We start from the raw sequence: 18,923 nt of genomic DNA on the forward strand, positions 1-18,923 counted from the left end.
GTCAAGCTATTATTCAATTGAGATCAGATTTACACAAACTTACAATGGCTTTCGTTTGAGTCTTCATTATAACGAACTCTTCCCAATCATCTTTTGACACGGTCGGCCATATTTGCCACGGGAGACGGTCATCCTCATCAGCATTCTTATTCTTTGTTTTCTTCTTCTTCTTGTAGATCCACCGATTAGTCAACTTGGTCTTAAAGCCTCTGAATCTTTCCGCTAATAAAGATTCAAACACCCTTCTCTTCTCGGGATCATTAGGAATAGAAAACAGCCTCTGCAAGGACAAATTAAAACCGATTATTAGTTTCTATTTAGTAACAACCATAAGGTTAAGGTATCTTAAATTCTCTAAATGTGCCAAAAACACACTTACCCTTGTATCATCCCAAAATGTTTGAATCAAACCCGGAGGTACTTGCCGCATTACAAGTGTAATGGGGATTTGCCAACCTGATTAGCATATTGTCGACGCCATTTGGGCCCGGGTTGGCATTTGTTGTACTGTCATACTCCAAGACCATGGGACCGTCCGGTTTCTTAGAGCTTCTCGTCGGACCCCTTCTTTTTCTTTGAGCTGGTGCCTTTTCCCCCCTCCACCACCTGTGTTGTTTTCATCTTGTCCTTGGCCTTGAATTTCAAGAGTCGGGTTCTCACCAACAACTCACGTGCTATATTTACAATAGGCGGTGCACGTTCAACTGAAATTTCAAAACCGTCAAGCCTACGCTCGAACTCATCTTGAGCCTGATCCTCCGGCTCACCCAAGTCATCCTCCTTATTCACATAATAAGGCACATCACTATCGTCCTCATCCTCATCCTCGTACTCGTCCTCACACTCATCATCATCAATGTCCTCTCCCAAATGAGGATCATGATCGTCCGCCATGAGACATAAGCACCTATCAAAGCAATCATAAAACAATATTAGTGTATAGTAAAGTATATGCATGATATTTATTATGGTTAAGTAGAAGCTATTTAAGCCATTTTCACCTACTTATTATGGTCCTATAACCTTGTATATTCATGATAATGAGTACAAAATGGCAATTTCAATCTACATATCACTTATACATATGGAAAATAGGTTGTTAGAATGAATAAATGTTAGTTCATACACAAAACAAAGGAGTTGGGTTAAGTAGAAGCTATTTAAGCCATTTTCACCTACTTATGGTCCTATAACCTTGTATATGCATGATAATGAGTACACTTAGGCAATTTCAAACTACAAACATGTTAAATATATTGAATATAGGTTGTTAGAATGAATAAATGTTAGTTCATACACAAAACAAAAGAATTGGGTTAAGTAGAAGCTATTTAAGCCATTTTCACCTACTTATGGTCCTATAACCTTGTATATGCATGATAATGAGTATACTTAGGCAATTTAAAACTACAAATATGCCATTTTCGCCTACTTATGCTCCTATATACATGATAACTAAACTATATTTGTAATGAAACCATTACTAACTTTTAATCAAACTACCTCATTCTGAAATTCCTTCGTTGTGGTCTGATTGCATATAACCTGCTTCGTTGTCTATGTGATTTAGTATAACAGGTCTAGGAACAGTGAAAGGTGCTGAATCATCAAACGCATCATATTCTTCCTCATCCTCAACATCTCCAATGCCTAGGATTCTTCTTTTACCAGCTAGCACTATAGACCATTTTGAATCCATTAGGTCAGTTACGTAGAACACTTTCTTAGCTTGAGATGCAAGGATAAATGATTCCGCACTATCATTCAAGTGGCCAAGATCTACAAGAGTAAAGTCCTCATATTTTGACGTTACGCCTGATATTATCAACCCACTTACACTTGAAAAGAGCAACTGTGAAGTCATAATAATCAAGCTCCCATATTTCTTGAAGTCGACCATAGTATGACAACTCTGCATCGATAGGTGATTTATCCTTAGAACTTGCAAACTCCCTTGACGATGTCACAAGAGTTACACCACTGTTTTGGGTGGAGGAAGATTTCAAATCACGACCCTCGGTCCAAAAAGTGTACCCATTGATGTCATATCCCTCAAATGAACGGACATCATCCCTAGGACCGTACGCAAGCCACCGTACTGTATCGGTCACATTAGTATCATTCAATCCACTCATTACTCGATCACGAAACCAATCAACAAACCAATTATTATGCAACTGCATAAGTGCCCTTTCACCTTTGGATGGAGATTCGGCACGCAAACTAGCCATGTGCTCGTCTAAATATGGGTGCACATCTAAAACATGGTGCAACACACAAAGGTGTGCTTGTAAGAACTGATCTCGGTCTGGTGACATTCGTTTCGACCCAATTGTGCCATCACCATCAAGTCTACCTTCATGTCGAGAAGTAGGAAGACCAATAGGTTGAGCAAGGGCTATGTAGTCCGCCACAAAGTTACCTATCTCCTCACCCACTGTCCCTTGCATCATACTTCCTTCAGGGTGAGACCGGTTCCGTACTTTATCTTGTAATGTACCCATGTGTCTTTCAAAAGCGTAGCACCACCACATGAACACTAGACCGCACAACTTAATCTCACGCACCAAATGAAGAACCAGATGAACCATTATGTCAAAAAATGAGGGTGGGAAATTGTAGGGAATAGTTTCAAGCCTTTAAAATCCCACTAGCCTGAAACCCACTGTGATCATACACTAAAGTACGGTGGCGTCCAAAAGGGAAGAAGATAGAGCAAAAGAGTCGCCAACAAGTTTTTAAGGAACTTGTAAACCGTTCACGAGGTGAAGGTTACACCCCTTAACGATCCAAGAGATCGTCAACTCCATAAGGTCATGAACCAAATAAGGGTCCGGGGATGAAGGTTCAAATCCAACCTAAAAGAGATTGAACCTGCCCTAATAATAGGCCTCTACTTTATTCTGCTCGTATTCATGTGCGCTTTCTGATTAACATACAATCAATAGGATTAACCCTAAACCTGTTTAATCTATGTTGGTTGAATATTAATGCACAAATAAATCTATTATTGGCGATCACTTGAATTATAATCACAATTAACCTAACAAGATTATTAATTATCTTATTAAGCGTGATTGCAAATACCAATTCCCTTTAACCTGCAATAAAAGGTGATCAAGCAATAACAATATACAATAATATGCATATCAAGCAACATAATAAATAATCATCATCAATCATAATCATAAATATAATAATCATAATCATGTTAAAGCATAGCAAGATCCTAGGCATGATACTAACAAGATTAATAACAAACCCTAGCATGTCACTAAGCATTAAAAATCAAATCTTTAACCCTAACATGATACTAACATGAATTAATATTAGGAAGAAAATAAAAGGCATCATAACAATCATATTTAACATTAAAAATACCCTAGACATGATACTAGGAATCATAACGACAATATAAACATGATTTCTACATCATAATATCAATAAATCAATTAAAGCACTTACTTGGATGCCTCGTACCTCTTTCTAATAACAAAATACACACGTTAGTAACTTCAAGGAAAATAATAATCAAAACAATTAAATTAAATAATTTAAATAGAGATTTGGGACCAAACCCTCAGAAATTAAAACCTTTCGCGTCTAAGGCGAAGGCAACTTCGAATATGGCAAGGTGTTTCAAGATCTCGTGAATGCAGAATTTTGTAAGAAAGAAAGAAAGAATGCTAAAAGATTAATGTTATTGAGAATTGATGAAAGAAAGATGATGAATAAAGAGAATTAGATGAATGAGATGAATGATGATAAAGAATAAGGAGAATTGGTGAATGTTGGTGATTGATGATAATTGGTGAATTTTCTGATACGATATTTATAGAGAAAATCGGCCAAAAAAGATAATTTATCAAAACAGAGCCTGGAGATCACAGAACCAAATTGGCGCCAGCCCTGGCTCATTGGCGCCAGGACCAGTGGCTAGCGCCAGGCGCCAATGGCTGGCGTCTGGCGCCAATCCTGGTTCCAGGCGCCAAGGCCTGGGGTTGGACGCCAAACCGGCTTTTAACACGTTTTCGAAAATATGATAATTTTACCGTACTGGAAGATAAAATAATATAATTTCAGTCGAAAATGTTATTTGATCTAACTAAAACTCTAAAGAATCCTAATTGAATTAAGAATGATAAGACCTTGTAGAATGTTCTAGAAGACCAAAACCATTCCTAATTACATTAGGAATGATAAATCATATTAGGCCCTCCCCTAGATCATTGGGCCGTACTTAAAACTCAAACCGGGCCCAGTTTAGTAAATTGGCCATAAATTCCTCAATATTCATCGGAATTGGGCTTATAATATATCGTTGGAAAGGTCTTTGTAAGCCCCATCCAACTACACCATTATTGGACCCATATCATGGACCAACCAAACTGGATTGGCTGTTATCCTTAAAATAAAGTTTTCAAAATCAGAGAGAAGAGAAGAGAAAAGAAATAAAACTTTCCGCAACACTAGACCTTTCCACACTTTCGTTTCATTCGATTATGATTCGACGTGAAAGGTACTCATCACTGGGTTTGGTTTTGGGGAGACACAAATGGGTGTCTACAGAAGCCCCCACTTTGACTGAGTTTGGAGAAACGCAAGTTTCGAAAAACGAAAGCCAAAGTAGCGATAGGGACGGAGAATGATTCAGAACGTTCTGCGATCCTAAATCAATCTTGTAACGCCGATACCTGCAAAAAAATGTTACTTAAACAGATAAGAGAGTTAAGAAACGCGTATCTTGCACCGTCGAGCACACGTCTCTGAAAGTAACCGATTTGCTTTGCTGTTGTTTTGACGACCTCCTGCAAGCTAGAGAATGTCATCCCGCTTGAAAACCGCTACGCCTTGTAACTGCTTCCAAATTAGAAGATTGCTTCGCCTGAAACTATCCTCTCCGATGTGATAATATTCCACGTCCAAGAGAATACTATCGAAAATTATTTCTCTTGAAATAATTCTCATCCGCATTATGATCATATTCCATGCCTTAGGAAATATGATCGAAGACAATTTCGCCCGAAATTACCTTCAGTAGTTTGTGACAACTTTCCGCAAGCTAGGGAATGATGCCGAAGACATCATCTCTTGAAGTCATCCTCATTTGTTGCGATAATCTCCCAAAGGAAAATACCGAAGATCCACGCCCGTCGATCTTTAACAGTTCGCCTGAACTTTGCTTTTTTGCTATGCCTGTACGTCGGCGCTCTTTGCTCTTGAACCTATATGTCGGTGCCCTTTTGCTAATGAACCTGTATGTCGGTGCCTTTTTCTAATGAGCCAATGCTTAGGCGCTTTAAGTTTAGTGAGACGATCTTTTCATCAGGTCGATCACTTCATGTAATCAAGCCGATTACCTAATCATGTCAAATTGCTCAAAGGGGCTAACTGGCGTACCAAGGAACCCAAAATATATTGCAGAAGGCTAGCACAACCCTAGAAGGTGGCTGGCTGCTTTGGCGTCGCTGAAAATCAATCAGTGCCAGCTTTTCGCATTAGCGCCATGCGCTAAAATTGGCGTCTAGCGCCAAGCACATAATGTGACGCCAATGCCTAGGGACTGGCGCCAGCACGGGAATCACTTTAAATTCCCGTTTCAATTCGTTTCGTGCTCTGGTTTGTTGCGAACGCTGCTCGAAAGAAGCCTAAACTTCAATTGATCGTTGCTCATTCATTTCTCAACCGAATTCACTCAAATTTGTTGCAAATCAAAGCTCTTTTCATCCATATTCCCGATATATGTAAGTTTCCTTCCAACTCACACCGGTTTTTACGAGTTATTGGCATATTCATTCACGAGTTTTATGAAAATTCGAAACTTATAATGCTCAATTTGCTCTATTTATCAAGTTTTATGCCATGAAATTGCTTGTTTATGTTTGTATATTGCCTTGGGAGTAATTTGAGACTTGTTTGACTCAATTTGGCGAAGAAATGATCAATCCGCCATTGTTGGACCCCCTAAGGTCGTGAAAAACAATGTGGCAAGAAATTGTTTGATTGCTTGAAAAATGCTTATCATGCTCAATTCGAATTTGTGCTCTGTTTTAGTACTACGTACTCTGTTTTTGCGAACATAGTATCATGCGGCTAGGGAAACCTTTAGATACTATAGAATCTTGATTTATGATGATTCTGCACAATGTAGCATGACTAGACAACGAGGCTCCGGTTCACGGTCCCGAAACACTAGACGGGAGCATGAGCCCGTGGAGGACGACACTACACCGTCCACTTCGCTTGGTCAGTTCCCAGAGTGGGATGAGCAGACCTTGTTCTTTGCTCCTGTCCACCACATTTCTGAGAGGGTGAGACGGGGAACTGAGCCGGGAAGGACACGACATCACGGCTCTGGCTGTGATGGTCTCGGTGATTTGTATAGGATGCATATCGCCAGAGACCGAGAGACGAGACTCCTATGGGAGTCTTGCGGGTTGGTTGCCCTATTTGAGACCTCCGAGGCTATGGTCGCCTCCAGCGGGGGTCATCACGTAGTACGCGCTCTGGTGGAGTTCTTTTGGGACACCACCAACACATTTCATTTTCCATGGGGTGAGATGATGGTCACTCCTACAGACTTCAGTCTTATCACAGGACTGGAGTTCTCTTCTGTGCCGCTGCCATTCGACGGCAGTATCGACGTCTTTTCTCCAGAGGTCGAGGAACTACTGGGGCCGATTGCTGTTCGGGCCCGAGCTGAGGTCGAGACGACTCAGTTTAGTGCTAGAGGGATTCGCCGCTCGACGCTGGCAGCGGCTCTTGATGACGATGCGACCACCCAAGAGCAGCGGGTGCGCATTTTCGTGCTGATGTTATTGTCAGGGGCGTTCTCCCCTGATAGGGGTAGTAGGGCATTGCTTTACTATCTCCCTGCTGTTCACGATCTCAGGAATTAAAATAGAAATCCTCCCCAGCGGAGTCGCCAAAAACTGTAGGGAATAGTTTCAAGCCTTTAAAATCCCACTAGCCTGAAACCCACTGTGATCATACACTAAAGTACGGTGGCGTCCAAAAGGGAAGAAGATAGAGCAAAAGAGTCGCCAACAAGTTTTTAAGGAACTTGTAAACCGTTCACGAGGTGAAGGTTACACCCCTTAACGATCCAAGAGATCGTCAACTCCATAAGGTCATGAACCAAATAAGGGTCCGGGGATGAAGGTTCAAATCCAACCTAAAAGAGATTGAACCTGCCCTAATAATAGGCCTCTACTTTATTCTGCTCGTATTCATGTGCGCTTTCTGATTAACATACAATCAATAGGATTAACCCTAAACCTGTTTAATCTATGTTGGTTGAATATTAATGCACAAATAAATCTATTATTGGCGATCACTTGAATTATAATCACAATTAACCTAACAAGATTATTAATTATCTTATTAAGCGTGATTGCAAATACCAATTCCCTTTAACCTGCAATAAAAGGTGATCAAGCAATAACAATATACAATAATATGCATATCAAGCAACATAATAAATAATCATCATCAATCATAATCATAAATATAATAATCATAATCATGTTAAAGCATAGCAAGATCCTAGGCATGATACTAACAAGATTAATAACAAACCCTAGCATGTCACTAAGCATTAAAAATCAAATCTTTAACCCTAACATGATACTAACATGAATTAATATTAGGAAGAAAATAAAAGGCATCATAACAATCATATTTAACATTAAAAATACCCTAGACATGATACTAGGAATCATAACGACAATATAAACATGATTTCTACATCATAATATCAATAAATCAATTAAAGCACTTACTTGGATGCCTCGTACCTCTTTCTAATAACAAAATACACACGTTAGTAACTTCAAGGAAAATAATAATCAAAACAATTAAATTAAATAATTTAAATAGAGATTTGGGACCAAACCCTCAGAAATTAAAACCTTTCGCGTCTAAGGCGAAGGCAACTTCGAATATGGCAAGGTGTTTCAAGATCTCGTGAATGCAGAATTTTGTAAGAAAGAAAGAAAGAATGCTAAAAGATTAATGTTATTGAGAATTGATGAAAGAAAGATGATGAATAAAGAGAATTAGATGAATGAGATGAATGATGATAAAGAATAAGGAGAATTGGTGAATGTTGGTGATTGATGATAATTGGTGAATTTTCTGATACGATATTTATAGAGAAAATCGGCCAAAAAAGATAATTTATCAAAACAGAGCCTGGAGATCACAGAACCAAATTGGCGCCAGCCCTGGCTCATTGGCGCCAGGACCAGTGGCTAGCGCCAGGCGCCAATGGCTGGCGTCTGGCGCCAATCCTGGTTCCAGGCGCCAAGGCCTGGGGTTGGACGCCAAACCGGCTTTTAACACGTTTTCGAAAATATGATAATTTTACCGTACTGGAAGATAAAATAATATAATTTCAGTCGAAAATGTTATTTGATCTAACTAAAACTCTAAAGAATCCTAATTGAATTAAGAATGATAAGACCTTGTAGAATGTTCTAGAAGACCAAAACCATTCCTAATTACATTAGGAATGATAAATCATATTAGGCCCTCCCCTAGATCATTGGGCCGTACTTAAAACTCAAACCGGGCCCAGTTTAGTAAATTGGCCATAAATTCCTCAATATTCATCGGAATTGGGCTTATAATATATCGTTGGAAAGGTCTTTGTAAGCCCCATCCAACTACACCATTATTGGACCCATATCATGGACCAACCAAACTGGATTGGCTGTTATCCTTAAAATAAAGTTTTCAAAATCAGAGAGAAGAGAAGAGAAAAGAAATAAAACTTTCCGCAACACTAGACCTTTCCACACTTTCGTTTCATTCGATTATGATTCGACGTGAAAGGTACTCATCACTGGGTTTGGTTTTGGGGAGACACAAATGGGTGTCTACAGAAATACATCTCAAATTTGCACAAAGTCACAACCACATCTGCTTGCAAAGCATCTAGTGTACAAGGATCAAGAACTTTGCTACAAATTGTATTGAAAAACGAACAAAGGCTTGTAATCGCTTCCCTCACATGTTTCGGTAGAATACCAGGGAATTTAATCGGTAGGAATACTTGCATCATAATGTGACAATCATGGGATTTCAAACTTGTCAGCTTCAAGTCTCCATTTAAGGTTACAAATCTTTTCATGTTAGATGAGTACCCTGATGGAACCTTTACGCCGTACAGAAATGCACAAAACATACGTTTCTCTACCCTTGACAATGTATAGCAAGCAGGGGGTAAATAATTCTTGTCATCCTTCCCTTTACCCATAACTTTCTTCTTTGACGCATCTTTGGCCTTTCCCTTTCCCTTGCTATTCTCCTTCCCTTTTTTCGAAACATTTTCATCTTCTATTCTCGGATCCTTCCCCTTTCTAACCTTTTCTTGAGGCCACAATTCTGGACGAATCCCCATCTCTTTCAAATCTAACCGTGCACCCTTTCTGTCCTTTGTTTTGCCTGGGATATTCATAAGCGTCCCCAAAAGAGCATCACACACATTCTTCTCTATATGCATCACATCAAGACAATGCCTAACGTCATGTTCTCTCCAGTACGAAAGCTTCCAAAAGATTGATTCTTTCTTAAATAGAGCTGCTGAGACCACAGTTTTTTCTTATTTTCCAAACACCGTTTGTATCCCTTTAACCCGATCACTAATCTTAGCACCAGTTAATGCTCTAGGCGCAGTATCCTCTTCCACAGTTCCATCGAAAGCCTTTCTCTGCCTACAGTACGGGTGATCACGCCTAAGGAACCTTCGAGTCCGTAGGTCCACATAAGGGCTTGATGTGTCATCAATACATATGGGGCATGCTTTTTTCCCTTTGACCTTGTACCCACACAAGTTGCCATATGCAGGGAAGTCATTCATGGTCCACATAAGGGCTGCACGCAATGTGAACATCTCGTTATGACGAGCATCGAAAACGGAAACCCCTTCGTCCCACATCTTTCTCAAGTCGTCAACAAGCGGCACAAGGTAAACATCTATGTCGTTTCCTGGTTGTTTAGGACCAGTTATTAGCAATGAAAGCATTACATACCTACGTTTCATGCACAGCCAAGGAGGCAAATTACAAATCACTAAAAGTACCGGCCATGTGCTGTGTTGGGTACTAAGAGTGCCAAATGGATTCATCCCGTCCGTGCACAACCCAAGCCTTAAATTTCTCACTTCATTACCAAATTCCTCAAACTTCAGATCAATGTTCTTTCACTGTGGAGAGTTAGCTGGATGCTTCAGCATTCTGTTTTTCTTTCTTCCCTCTGCATGCCACCTCAAGTTTTTAGAGTCTTTTGTTATTTAGAACATACGCTTAAACCTTGGAATAATGGGAAGATACCACAACACCTTAGCAAGAGGTCCCTCCGTGCCAGGATTGCAACTCATGCGCTTGTACCGCGACCGCTTGCATCGTGGACACTCCTGTAGTTGTTCATACTCATTTCGATACAAAATACAGTCATTAGGACATGCATGTATCTTCTTATACTCAAAACCAAAGGGACACACGAGCTTCTTTGCATAATAGTAAGACTTAGGAATTTCATTCCCATCAGGCAACATATCACTTAATGCGGTCAACAAAGAAGTAAAACTGATGTCCGTCCACCCATGCTTCGACTTAATGTTGAAAAGTGTTAGCACGGCCGATAGTTTGGAGTATTTTTTGCACCCGGGATACAAAGGCTTTTCGGAAGCCTTCGATAATAACTCAAATACTTCACCTTCAACACCATGCAACATCTCATCCACTTGTTCATCCTCGACCTCATCCGGATCATCATCGGCTCCATCCTCACCATTATCAACAATATACACATCATTCTCGTATTCCTCGTTCACATGAATCTCATTGCTTCTAACACGCACATCATTCCGATCAAGATCCCCACTGTACTCTCCACTTTCTCCGTGCCAAATCCACACATGGTATAATTGCCTAAACCCACGACATAATACATGATCTCTAATGATTTCAACACTATCGACCACATTCACATTATTACAATCAACACAAGGACAATAAAGGCCTTTGCCTCCCAGTTTGCGTTGATAAGCTAAAGCCCTCTCGCAAAACTCTTGAACCCCATTCCAAAATTCCAATGTATCGTGTGTACCATACATCCAACCACGATCCTTCTCCATTTAGTAAATTGTCTCTAAACATATATAGCAACATATAATTTATAATGTGTAAGTGCTACATATTTTATTTAAATCAAATTCAAATACAAAACGTGAATATACCATTCATATTGTGAAAAAATGCATGTCTCCAAAAGGTCCTTATCACTCCAACCTAACCCATCCTTGAATGTCTACTCTCACTAGTGAATGTATGTCAACTTTCCAATTTTAAGGAAAATCCGGCAGCAATATAATTTCCCCTAGTTCTCTAAGTACACAATGTAGATAATTAATTACCCACATATGTACCCAGAGAACATAGTGAGGAAATGGTAAGCCAAGATGTTCCTTAAAATCGAAAAGAAAACATACATTCACCACCTAAGTGAGAATACACATTCAAGAACAGTCCCAATCGGGGACTATTCAAGACTATCTCCTAATGAGAAAGCCTTGAACGGGTATCTAGGCATATGATGATGCAAATATTCTATATATTGTTGTATTTATTTGCAATTAAACAATACACAAGTTGCAATTTCATGAATAAACTTTTATTAAATGGATAAATAGAAAGAAATATAGCTAAGTAAAGTTTATAAGTCATACCAATATAGCAACTACCCACTTGAGCTCAATATGTAGTCCTCAAGATAATTAAACTCGTGCTTCAATTCACATATGAATCTATATATTAAAAAAACAAAAAACAAAAAACAAAAATTAGGTTAAATATTATGTATATACTTCTCATAACATATCAATTCACTAATTTATTTCTAAGCTAAAACACATCATTCATCGAACTAAAAATTGCTAAACTATGTATTCACTACTTTAATTTGTTCAAAATTCATTTTTTTATTCAAAATTGCTAAACTAAAAAGGTTACTAATCTCTAATTTTTTTCATTTTATTTATTCAAAATTGCTAAACTAAAAAGGTTACTAATCTCTAACCATTATACCAAACAAAAATTCAACTAATTAAGTAACAAGGCTAATATTCTCTACTTTATTCAAAATTACACATCAAAACAAATTAAATTAACCATTAAAACATACTAATATCCAACTAAATGAGTAACAAGGTTACTAGTTTCTAATATTTTCACAATTTCGCAATAAAAAAAACCAATTATTGAAACAAATTGAAATAAAATTATATTCTAACCTAAATTTTAATTTGCCTAACAATTCTTCAACATGCAAAACAAATTAATATAACTTCATAAATGGGAAATTATTGAGAATAAATTAAAAAAATTATACCTAACACACTCAAATTGAGATTTTAGTGGTCAGTAGTGCGATGGTCAGTGATGCGGTGGTGCGGCGGCAACCTTCAGCAGGGCGGTGGTGCGGCGTTGACCTTCAGGGCAGTGGCGCAGGAAACGAAGAGATGAGGTCGGCGTGGAGGGGGTTGAGCTGAGGGGAGAAACACCACGGCAGGGGAGAAGAGAATGCCAGGGGAGAAAGAGAAGGCCAGGGGTGGTGGCGGTGATGGTGGTCGGCGACTGTTGCGGCAAGAGTGCACGTGAGGTGAGGGGTTTCGTAGGTGAGGTGAGGGGTTTAGAGAATGGAACAGTGAAGAGAACGAGAATGGAACAACGAAAATGAATGAAAGAGAAAGAGAAGGAAGAAGGAAAGACGCAGTTTTTTTTTTTTTTATAATTAGGAACCGGTTCATTTGGCACCGGTTCAAACCGGTGCCTTTTACAATTTTGGCACCGGTTCAGGCCAAACCGGTGCCTTTTCTCTTGTTATAAAATCCCGCCCATTTCTAGCTCAATTTTGGCCACCAGTTTGGCCTGAACCGGTGCCATATGGGGGCAGCCTATTACAATTTTTCTACTAGTGAAGGAACCAAGGTAAATAAAAAATTCAAACAAATAGCTCTTAATAAGGATCTTCACAAACGATCAAATGCAAATGAATGAACACCTTTCCATATGATAAGGGTATGCATGCTTCAAGATATCCACAGTTGATTTAAACATAAGGTATGCTAAGCGTAGAGAACTAATGAGGCACAATCCACTTTCATCCCAACCAATCTAACCGCGTTCTCCCAATGGCTTCAAATCTCCCCTTAGTAAGCGTCTTTATGGTTCCTCGAAGGAACTGGAAAACAGTAAAATTTAAGGGTTCTCGACATCTTGACCTTGCATCCCCTTTCCTTAAGCTTTTACTCATATTTCCCTCCCTCGGTGTATGACTCAACTACTAGGTCAAAAGGATTTTCCGAAAGGTTTTAACGTAAGGGAAAAAGGTTAGGGGTAGGCCTAAAATTTTAAATTTGGTGGTACACCTAGGTTATGAAGCAAAGATTGGCCAAACCTTGACACCAAAACCAAGAAGTCACCAAACTAAAACAAACTAATACCCCCAAGCTTATTCAAAGCTATATCCACAAGCATATGTATAAAAAGTGTAAACGCTTCTCCCCCAAGATAAAAGAAAGAATTGTCCTCAATGCTTGAAAGGGAATAGAATGACAACAAAATATTTTTGGATTTTCTCATTTTCAACTACTTTCTCTTTTGTTATTTTTATTTTTTTCTCTTTGTATTCAAGTAATGATAGCAATAGTCCTCGCCTCTTATGTCTTTGGAAGGCTTTTTTCCAAATATCATTTATTAAGTCCTTGCCTTTTATAACAATGGACGGATCTTTCATCATTCATTTGCCATTATTCACAATATATACAAATTATGAGCTTTCATACAAATAGAATCAATATCAAAACTTATACACCACAAACTCCAAAAATGGAACAAAAAGAAACAAAAGGCTCAAAATCCTAAAGATGTGGCTTGAAAAGAAGGGAAAAGGCTCAAATGGTTAGCAAGAAGGCAAATGTAAACCGAATGATCTAAAAAAAAGAAAATTAACCTAGAAAAGAAAAATTACCAGCCTGAAAAGTTGCCTTTGTCCATCCTAGTTGGTTCGGTCTCGTGTTTGAGAATTATGAGGCAAGATTCAAGATTAGGAATGCAAAGGTGATCCACACCGCACAATAAAAATATGGAGGCTTGAAAAAGAAAAATCCTCACGGTTGTAGCAAAAACTTAATAAAGGTGTCAAATCTACCAAAGGAAGCAACTGCGTCTTACAACAAACCAAAAGAATTCGGCTTCTAGGCCCGCAAAGGTCTAAACCGCTACCTTAGCATACTCTATCCTAGAGTCAACCGTGAATATTCTCAAAGCATGCATACCGATAAAACATAGAAAAGAAAACATTCAAAAGCAAAATTCCGAATTGTAGAATGTCTAAAGATAAGAGCTAAACAAGTAAAACAAAATATAGCCTCAAAAACGCATTATTGTTTAAGTTTATTTTATTTATATACTTTTTATTTATTCAATCAAAATTTTTAATAATTATTATTTTTTTTTTTTTTTTGAGATCAGAAAAACAAAGAAAGAAAAGAAAAGATAGAGAGAAAAGCGCAAGAATGAGAGCAATCACAAGTAAAACCCAATCGTCAAACAAGCGGTCATTCGGCAACAACGCCAATAACCCAAAACACGCTAGGTGTTACAAGGGAAACATCCTCGAACGATTAACTCATCCTAATCTAAACCTAATCTATAAAATCAAGAAAGATAAAGGGAGAAAAGAAAAAGAAAGCTCTCACAAGGTACTCTAAGCAATGTTAAAGAGTATGAAAGAAAGCAAACGCAAACCGTCAGGGTACTCCAAGAGCAAATGTAAGGAAACATATACCAAGAGAGAAAAATAAAGCTATATACAGAAACAAAATTGTTAGTAACTTCCATACAAAATTAAACAGCATCATAGGTGACAGAAATGATTAGAGAAGCAGAGACAGAGAATCATAGAGTAGAGGGAAAAATTAGCCAATCCGAAAGCAATCAACATTGAAGACAGATATCAAGAACTAGATCTTCAATACATCATCAGCAGCGGAAACCATCAGATAGATAACAAAACAAAGAAACATCAGCAGAATACTATCGCAGGGAACAGACAGCGGCATAAATCATCAGTAGAGAAAAACACCAAGTGTGAGATAAATCCATAGTGAACCATAAAAGCAAGGGGGAGACAAAAGAAGCACATCAGACATAAGAATATTCCCCCAAGATAAAAATGATCTACCCACCCCCCCAAGCGAAAACTAAACTACAAGTTGACAACCATACAAAAGAAAAGCACACAAGCATAAAAGGGAGGGTAGCTAATATGGTATCTCTCGGCACTTTGGTAAGGGGTAGAATGAGTATTCCCCTCACCAACATCGGAAGAAACTTGGCTAGCAACATCATCTATAAGCATAAGGACCTTACCCTTAAACCTACTCGCCCTATCGGCTCTATCCTTAGCAAAACGGTGGGACCAATCATCAAGGTACGACTCTCCCGATAACCCCCATCGGCCAAAAGTCTCAGGTGAGGGAAAAGAGTTAGGGTTTGCCGGATCGTATGCAAAATCACACCCTCCCGGCATCTTATAATCGTAAGAGGTCGGGGAGGTACATTAGGCCCCTCCCAATAAGGATAATACAACCTAGGGCCGACGGTCTCATCAAACAACTCCCATTAAGGTACGGGTCCTTGTTAGACCAGGAGGTACGGGTAGTTAACATATGGTTGGATATCCCCCCTCATGACATGAAAATCGTAGAATTGCCTAATATAAAATCATAGCCTAATACAAAATCATACCCTAAAGGTGAACAATTTAGAACATTCGGTATGGAATTAATGTTCGCATGCAAAACAGACAAGTCAATAGTAGAAATCGTAGAAGAAGAGGGAGGAGTCAAAGATGTACCTTCTCGGGAAGATTTACCTCCCCGGGATGAAGAGGGAGGAAGAGGGAGATATGGATTATGCTGGAGGTTAGGCAACGGAGCTCTCTCAAGGGCTTGATCAATCGGCACCTTGTTAGGTCTCCATGGAAGAGGGCTATCCACACATCTAACCATAGCCTCGGGATGAGGGATGGGGCACCAATCCGTAGTTCTTGTAACCTTCCAAATGTACAAGTTTGTTTGGTGGTGCGCTCCAGAAATCGTTGAATTATCATGGCATAGATGCTTAAGAAGTGGTAAGGGGCTCTCTCTCTTTTGTCATGGATCAGGACAAGTGACTCGAGCGAGCAATGCTTCATACCTCTTGTTGAGGGAAAAAATCAAAATGGTAATCATACCCCCTAATTGGATACTTCCGGAGAGAAAAATACCATCTCTTATATCAATGAAACGATCAAGCAAATGCGAAGCGAAGTCAATGACCGCCACCCCTTCTTCAAATGGCTTATCCGCTAGCCATAACCAACTCAACTCCTCTCGGCAAATAGCACCAAGGGACTCCTTGTTGAAAAAGGCATATGTAAGAAGTTGGCTAATATACCTCAAGGTCGCATGAATAATTGATACCGCTTTTGAATATTAAGGAATAGACGAGTCCTCGATAGAAATATGCCTCCACCACTTGAACTCACAATAATTGTTGTCTTGTTGCAAAGCCTAAAATGCCAGATAAAAAAGTGGGACATCTTCACTGGGAGGTGGAAACATGAAAACCTCATTGAGATAGGAAAGAGGCACCGAATAATCATTGTTGATGACTTGAAATGAAATTCTTCGAGAAGTTTCACCTTCCAAATCCTCCTCATGAACCTCAAGTGAGGAGAGGAATTCAAAAGTAATCCGAGAGTAGGTAGGAGCATGATGGCTTAAGAACTCCTCTAACCCAAAATTTCGAGGAAGAAGTCTCACATCATCGTCAATACCTAACGAAGTAGTTGCCGACGAATCATAGAATCTAGTAGAAAAAAGTGTATGAGTTGAAAGCTTGGAAAATCGTTTTCAATGCTCTTCTTTTGTGAACTCAATTACATAAGTCTCTATGATGTAGGGAGGAGGAGGAACCACCTCCCTATGCGTAGAGCATCTAGCCCTCTTAGCTTGACGGAGAGGAACCATCTACACATTCAATTGAAAAATGCTCTAGTGAGTAAGGACCATGAGCCACAATTATGCATCATGAGCAACAACACTCCAAACCATCACCTAAAATCAACTGTGCACATCAACATTTCGAAATCATTATAATTAAACAAAAATTCCAACAAAGGCGGTGCCAAAATTGTAGTATGTTAAAGCAAAATCATCAAACACATGTTCATACAATCACCAAAATTTCATCATTAACACGACAATATGAAGTAGATATTAAGAAGTAAGGATACAATGATAAGGCTAGAACCAAATCAATTTAAGCACTCATGAACAACGAAGGTAGAAAATTTATCATAAGAATCAATAGAAATGAAGAAATCATACATGAGATTGATGAGAATTTACAAAGAAATGGAACACAAATCACTAACACACACAATTATACCAAATTACAAGAAACAAACCCCAATCCAAAAGGTACTCAAAAATCCAAACTTAAGGAAAGAGAAGACCACAATGAAAGTGTTAAAGTGGGGATTAAGAGTAATAAGCAACTAGATGAAGTGAAAAATGGTGAAATTTCAGTAGTAAAATAATGAAGGGAAATGGTGATGATGCTTGAACAAAAAATAAGTGAAAATGAAATGAAAGAAAGATAGAGAAAAAGAAAGAAGGTCGGTGCGTTTAAGGAGCAACAGCAGGGGGTGCGCGGCCGCACAATAAAGCCACGCGCCCGCGTTATAGGGTCGCACGCCCACGCAATGATCGCGCGCGCCCGCATCCTTCTATGTATGTGATCTTCCGAATCCCTTCTCGTGCGAACATCGGCGAGTACAAGTGGAATGATCATGATAAAGGTTTAGGAAAGAAGTTTCCAAACTCCAAGAATGTGGGTTCAACACTAGATTTTCATAAACCAACCATTTGAACCGACCAAACTTCAATTTTTACTCATACTTCCAATTAATCAACTTGAGCACTTTCTTTTAAAAAACGGCGCCAAAATTGTTGGAAATCCAATCAAAAACCACCTCTCCCCTTAATTTGGAAGGGAAGAATTAGTGCTTGTGAGGTCGCGCTCTCGAGCTTATATTTGATAAAAACTACCTCCTTTCCTAAGTCCAAAATTTGAGTCAACAAATTGTAGATAGCATTGAGTTGTTCCATTGAGCATCCCATAGTACTACTCTTGTTTATCGGCTCCTTCTCACCATCTTGCCATTCCATGTAGTTTCTAACTATATCCTCAATGAAATCTACAACCTCTTCCTCGGTCTTATTCATGATTTGGCCTCCGGCTCCAGCATCAAGACTTGCCCTCCCTTGAGAACTCAAACGACCATAAAAAATTTGAATGATTAGATAAGTGGGGATTCCATGGTGAGGACACTCGTGTTGATACTCTTTATATCTCTCCCATGCTTCATAAAGGCTTTCACTAGATTTTTGCTTGAAACCTTGAATCTAAGCTCTTGCCTCCGCTGTTTTCTTTTAAGGGAAGAAACGGGAAAGGAATTCCTTGGTGACTTTATCCCAAGTTCTTAAAGAATTAGGCTTCACTGCCTTGTCTAGCTCTTGAGCTATTCTAGTTAGAGATAAAGGAAATAGCTTAAGCCTTATGAATTCTTGAGCAACCTTGTTCACCTTAATTGTGTTACAATATTTCTCGAATTCCTTACCATAATTTAGGGGGCTCTCAATTACTCCTCCACTATATTGCCGCCTTTCATTTAAAGTTATCACTGCCAGTTTGATTTTAAAGTCACTATCCGGGATCAATAATGGTGCAATCCCGCTCTCATACTTGTATGCACCCGGAGTACCCAATTCCTTCATTGTAACCCTTAGGATTTTCCCATGTTAATTT

General features: G+C 39.0%; 1 non-coding gene across 1 annotated transcript; it reads left to right on the plus strand.

The window, feature by feature from the left end:
• Nucleotides 1-18,428: 18,428 nt before the first annotated feature.
• Nucleotides 18,429-18,534, plus strand: LOC145633289 (small nucleolar RNA R71). The gene has a single exon (XR_014112624.1). It is a non-coding gene; the product is annotated as a small nucleolar RNA R71 (small nucleolar RNA).
• Nucleotides 18,535-18,923: the final 389 nt, after the last annotated feature.

This window comes from Chenopodium album, chromosome 5 (genome assembly GCF_948465745.1).
Source record: "Chenopodium album chromosome 5, dcCheAlbu1.1, whole genome shotgun sequence".
NCBI classification, from domain to species: domain Eukaryota; kingdom Viridiplantae; phylum Streptophyta; class Magnoliopsida; order Caryophyllales; family Amaranthaceae; genus Chenopodium; species Chenopodium album.